The sequence below is a fragment of the Cottoperca gobio genome, chromosome 10, assembly GCF_900634415.1.
Source record: "Cottoperca gobio chromosome 10, fCotGob3.1, whole genome shotgun sequence".
Lineage (NCBI taxonomy): Eukaryota > Metazoa > Chordata > Actinopteri > Perciformes > Bovichtidae > Cottoperca > Cottoperca gobio.
This window is the reverse complement of record NC_041364.1, coordinates 25,751,612-25,758,163: the sequence shown is the minus strand read 5'-3', so window position 1 is coordinate 25,758,163 and position 6,552 is coordinate 25,751,612.

Below are 6,552 nucleotides of genomic sequence, written 5' to 3'. Positions count from 1 at the left end.
CATTTTAAGGAAATATGTGCATCTGCTGACTCTGCCTTGGAAGCTGCCCCTCTCAAGAAGTAATTAGTTCCTAAAACTGATTCATCGCGCTGGATGAAAACAGAATGTGAAAACAGATTGCAGAGTGTAACTGTTCTCAAATGAAAGACTTGAAGATCATGCTGAATAAAACAATGAAGCATACATAAACTGCTTACTTCATTGATATCATGATCACAAAACAAACACAATGCTAGGTTTCTTGTTAAATCTAATTTCCGCCTCTAAAATAACTTAGCCTACAGCATGTCCCCACCCGTTTTTGTAAGAGTAAATCAACAGGAGCATCTATCTTGACCCCTAGCCCCCCGGTCCATACTGAGCCATCTCACATCTGTCCCATCTAACTTGATCAATTTTTTCCCATCTCCCTCGAGGATTTGATTGATACTGTTTCCAACACTTGATCTTCCATGTTCCCTGCTTGACATTGTCCCTCCCAGATTACTTAAAGAAGCCTTTAATGTTATTGGACTATCTCTACTTGTTATTATGAACTACTTCCTGTCGCCAGGCCATGCTCTGGAATCTTTTAAAATCTTTTAAAAATCTTCTAAAGAAACATACTTAGATCCCATCATACCAAACCAACTTTTTTTCTGAGCAAGCAACTTCTGCAACTGGTTGAAGAAAATGAGATATGTGATAAAAACTAATCAGGCTTAAGTCAGAAACAAAACATCATGACAGCTCTGCTGTGGGTCACATGAGCATATTCTCATGCAGCTAGATCACAGTGAAAATGCAAATTTTGTTTTTTAGATTTGGCTGCATCCTTTGACATAATTGATCATGCTATTCTAATGAGTTGCAATATTTGGTGTAGCACTAAACTGATTTTCCTCTTATTTATCTAACCAGAAGTTTTTTGTATCCACTGATACCAACAATAATAATTTCTATTTTGAAAGGTACTAAAGTTGTAAATACTTTCTTATTTACATACTTACTATAGTGTTTTTGTATAGGCTACTGTCTAAACGGTTTCATTATTAACTGTTTGTCTCTCACCTTATCTTCCTCTAGTATAGAGTAGTAAGACATTCTCGATATTTTGTTTTTATAAATATCAGTTTATGTGCAGATAAGAGCATATGAATGTTTTTTGTACCTCTGGCACCTGGACGTTTGCTGTAGTCAATTTAGGTATAGTTTTATGGGTAAAAAGATGGATGTCAAAGTTCCCGCTGCTCCAAAGTACATCGCAACAGTGGCTATGTGATGTCAGTGGACTGCTGATTCAATAAAGGCATTAAAGAGCACACGTGTAGTCTACAGCTAACTCACTGACTCCATAGAACCACTCACTTACCAATTGATGATATTTCTAAGTATGCTAACTTATCACCTTTAAATTGCATGTAGATATTTTGCTATGAGTGTTATGATCTTGGTTTCTGTTTCCTGTTTTATTTTGAAATGTTCCCTTCCCCTTGTGTCATATCTGGTATTACTTCCTGCCCTTGTCCCTGTCTGTCCCAGTGTTCCTTGTGAGTGCGTCATCTAAGTGTTACCCCTGCTCCTCGTGCTCCTCGTGCTCCTCGTGCTCCTCGTGCTTCTCGTGCTTCTCGTGCTGTCACCAAGATGAAGATATGTGATGATAATGTCAAGTTGTTTGTGATGCTGATTCCCAGGAACTTAACACTGTTTACTTGCTACCACAGCTCCATTGATGTGGACAGGTGTGTATGTCTTCTCCTTTCTAACACCTGTGCCCACACCTCCATACATAAGGCTTATGCCCTCTCTACAAGCGCATATCACCCCCTTTCTCTCTTTCGCGATATGCTAAGGGTCTCATAAATCTGTCATTTATCGGTTAACTTGGGTTGGCTTTCTTTTTCCTCGTATGTGCTCAGTACTTTTACTCTGGCCTTCAAACCTGCTGTGCGTACAATGTGCTGTCATAAACCAGATTGAGTATATTGAATATCAAACGTCAATGAATATTACACATTATTATCATATTTGTTAGATACAAAGTACTTGCCAAATGAATATTTTCTAGAACACTGGGATGTTGTTTTTGATGTGTTGGAGAACCAGTTTCTCAAAGCACTTCATCAGAATGGGGGTGAGTGGCACCGGGTGGTAGCTGTTTGGACTAGATACTGCAGACTTTTTAGGTACAGGGACCTTGAAGCCTTCAAAGAAATAGAGCCAGCTCTGGCCATTCTGTTTTCAAGGTTCCACTCAGAGGTACTGACAGAAGTGAACCACCTTCTACCCCTGGATGGATACAGGTGACAGAGAAGGCCAGAGAAGTCCACAAACAGCTCCTTCGTTTTGCTGCTGTTCAGCTGCAGGTGGTCACATGGTGCCGGTCGCATATTAAAATGCTATTTTTGCAGTGATGTAATGTATAAGATGTCATTTGCAATGTGTTGAAGGCTGAACCTCACTAGGAACCATCACCTTATCGTGGTGGGGAGGTTTGTGTGTCCCTATGAATCTGAGAGCTGTGTTGTCTGGAGCCTAGTGCTCCTGGTAGGGTCTCCCAAGGCAAATTGGTCTCAGGCGAGGGGCCAGACTAAGAATTGTTCAAAACGACTTCATGACATATGTATGCTACTTATATATAAGTAGGAAAAAGCATGAGACAAAAGATATGGGTGTTGCGTTCAACAGAGTGACCAGCACGATCTTAGCCTTCAGAATTCTGTGGTTCATGTCATTTGCTCTTTTGTTTGTCTCTAGCAATGCTGACATGATTGGTGTTGGATATTATCTTGCTTGGATAAAGGAACATGAATAAGGTGGGTGAGGGGATCACACAAATGCGTTAAGACAAGCAGACATTCACATATCCTAGAAACCATGCCTTCTTATGGCTAGCAGGCTTTTCAGAAATCAGACGCAAACTACCAGAGATGAAACCTGATATTTGTGGTGCAGCTTGTGTTTCCCCCATCATGTTAATATGCTGTTACCCTCCGGAGTTATCCGAGAAGGCTGTGCATGCTGGCTGTTACTGCAGAGGCTGCTGTATAAGCAGGCTAACAGGATGTGATGTCAGAGGAACAAACCCAGCAAGAATTGGAATTGATAGCTGACCCCTGCCTGTCTGTATAAATTAATATGATTACTCTTGGTGAAAACTCAGCCTGTGTTAATGGAATACAGTATGTTTTTATTATTTTTTTATTAATCATTACATCCCCCCTCTTGCTGTGTCAACATACCCGTTTGATTCCACCCAGCTGATCCTGGTTTTGGTGCATGATTTATTTTCCTTTGAAAGTTCGGAACTGGGTGAGAAAAGAACATCAGTGCAGTTTATTCACAGGGTGCAAATCAAATACTAATTTGCGTGAATCTAGCCTCAGTGGGATGTGTTTTACCTCTAAAAACCAAAGTAATGCACAGACTTCTGTTGGTGACAGCAGGAGAAGCAGCAGCAGCAAACCCACGTAACAGCTCTCGTTTACGAGCTGTTATATCTTCACATTTGGCTGAAACTGTGACAATTTAAAGACTTTTAACAGGAAGCCTGAGCAGTAAATATGGTTGATGCTGGAGTAAAGTCAGAGGTTTCTCGCTGTAATAAGATTTGTTCCTGCGGATTTGTGGCTCTTACAATTCCTCCTCACAGGTTCTCTCGTCCGTTTGATCACCTAACACGAGATTACGTTATGGCTCGGGATTAGTTTTGGAGGGAGCGGCCTGGCATCCTAGGTGTGTCTTTCTGCACCCTAAAGAGGCTTACGGGAGAAATGTGTGCAGGCTAATAGCTTTATATTTTTCAGCCTTTTTTTGAAGAGAGTATCTGATTTCTCCTTCCCCCTCCCTCCCTAAAAAGTTTGTCATATAGCTGATTTGTCATAGACACTGCAAATCCAGTTTAACTGTGTAATACGTCTGAACATGCCGATAAAGCTTTGGCTTTAAGTCTGACTACACCACAGGAGAGGGGCTTTGCAACAACACAGGCTTGTCAAATGGGTAGTCGGAGTATTCTCATGCAAGCAGAGTGGGGTAAGAAGCTACAGTGTTGAGTTCTCTTGCAGAGAGGAATATTCACTCTGGTCATGCAACTGCAGAGGGCTTTGTGCATCTAAATACAAAGAAGGTGATTTTGCTACATAACCTGATCATGAGTAGATTGATACTCACACAGTGTGTGTGGCCACCTGGGCAACACACACATATGTGATTGTTGTTGGTGGGTTGGAAACCAACATGTCTGTAGCACACTCAATCTGTGCTGATTTAACATTGCTGCTTTTGTGGCCTAAAACACTATGAAATAATCACTTGATTTACCAGTGATAATGTAAAGAATTTGCATTCAAATATTTTGCAAAAAGAAGATAGATTTCATACAGTAGTACACTTATGTTCCAGGTAAAATGTTGTGTCATGTTTAAATTATAATTTAAGTAGTACATCCAAAATACAGATCAGAAATGGATTCCCAAGTAATTGACTTGAAAATGCAAACACAACTCTCACTCTGGCTATTCAAGCTCCGGATGGCTTGTAGCAACGGCACAACTACCCCATGTACCATATCATGGACTTCAACATTTTCTGTACGAGCCTCCAGTCTTCTGGTTTGAGGTTTTCCTTAACTTTTGGGCATATAGTGGCTCCAGGGATTTGCTCCCATACAACCACAAGAGCATAGGTGAGGTCCAACACTGATACAGATTCAACCATATGGTGTCAGTGAACTCAAGTTTGAGTTTTTAATCTTTGTAAATGCATGACATCACTGTGACGAAGCTCCAGGAAGCTGCACACAGTCACTGCTCTTGTTCTCTTATTCACCAAGAATAGTTTCAGAATGTAACCAGAAAAAACGTAAATTGTTATTTTTTACATTTCTGTTTTTGTACTGATTAAACTAGATGTTTCCCCCTGCTGCTTCCAGTCTTAATGCTAAACTAAGCTAACCACATCTCTGTGCCTATCAGGCAGAAGATTGATGTTGATTTTCTCATCTCAGTCTAGAAAGAAAGCAAATAAGCATATTTCCCAAAATATTCAACAATTCCTCCACCAAATTGTGCTGATAAGAGCATTGTACTCCCAAAACATTTTCGGACTCACGATGGACAGTTTTAAAAACCTACTGGTCCAGTAATTTCATCCTTTATTATTCCAGACATTCTTCTCCTTGTCAAATCCTGACCCCTATATTACCCACAATGCAATTTGTCCGCTGAGTTTGGCCGACACTGACTCAAGTGACATCACTTGAGGACATTTATCAGACTCCACAGAGCCCCCTCCGGACACAAAAGGCTGCAATGCAAATACATGCTAGTAGATTAATTTGTGACATGAACAGTTTAATTATTTTGCTTATGTCACCAGTGTTTCCCTGTTTTTGTTTTTGTTTTGTTTAGTTTTTTATATTCACAACTCACTCTTCACATTGAACAGGTGATCTTCTATTAAATAAACTAAACGCTTACGTTATTTATCTAATTTATATGCACGTATCAGTGTCTACTGTCACATTCTATCCTCCGCTCTGTTGTGCGGAGGGCTCCCGACACACACACACTTTCCTCCGCTCTGTCTCTGATCTACAGTCAGAGACAGAGTGAAGGAAAGGAGAGGAGGGAACAAAAAATAAAAATAGAACTAAAATATATGGACAATATGTCCATATATTTTTGGCCACAAGCTTTATGTGACTATTGTCCTCTCTCTCATCTACTCTCATTCTGTCCCGATCTCTTCCTTCAACGTTCTCTTTTATTATGGCTGCTCATTTTTCATTTTCAACCCCCCCTCCTCCCCCCACGCTTCAGTCTCGGCATCCCTCCATCTTTGCAGCCGGCTGGCCAGCCTGTCAGCCTGCCTCATCAGCAGAATCAACAATGGCGGGGCCATTTTGCAGCAGGTCCCATGCATTGCTAATCAGCCTCTCATTCAGCGTGGATGGAATTAGGCAGCAGTTACTCGGAGCCCTGTATTGTAGCAGTGTAAATCAAGGTTTCCATCTAAAAAGCCGATAATTACCTGGCAAAGCACCTGTTTGGTGAACCCAGACAGCGTGTGTTATACTCTAGTACCTCAACGTTTTCTCAACTCACTGGCATATTTGCTCAGGAAAAACGCTGAAAGTGCCCACAGGCACGATGTTTTGTCATTAGAAGCTCATAACGGTGGACATTTATGAACCTATTAAATATACGAGGGTCTCTCTCTCCGCTCTCAAAGACATGTTGGTTATAAATAGGGGTTGTGTCACAACAGGTTCATAACCAGCGAAGAATGCCAGTGGGCTTTTGTTCCTGTTGCTTTCTTGGTGTACGCTCAGCGTCGTGACATTTATCCTACACAGAGAAACAATGGAGTGAATACCCCCGCCGCCGCAGCGAGGTACACCACCACCTTTAGGTCACGCTTCCATCCTCAGTAAAACTCAAATGTCAGCCATGCTCTCTTTTTTTGTCGGCCTTTGTCAGGCCGTGATGACTGGGATCTTTTCCCCACCGTGACACTGATGCAACAAACTGGACTCCTCTCGTCTCTGACGTTAGGCTAACATTTACATGA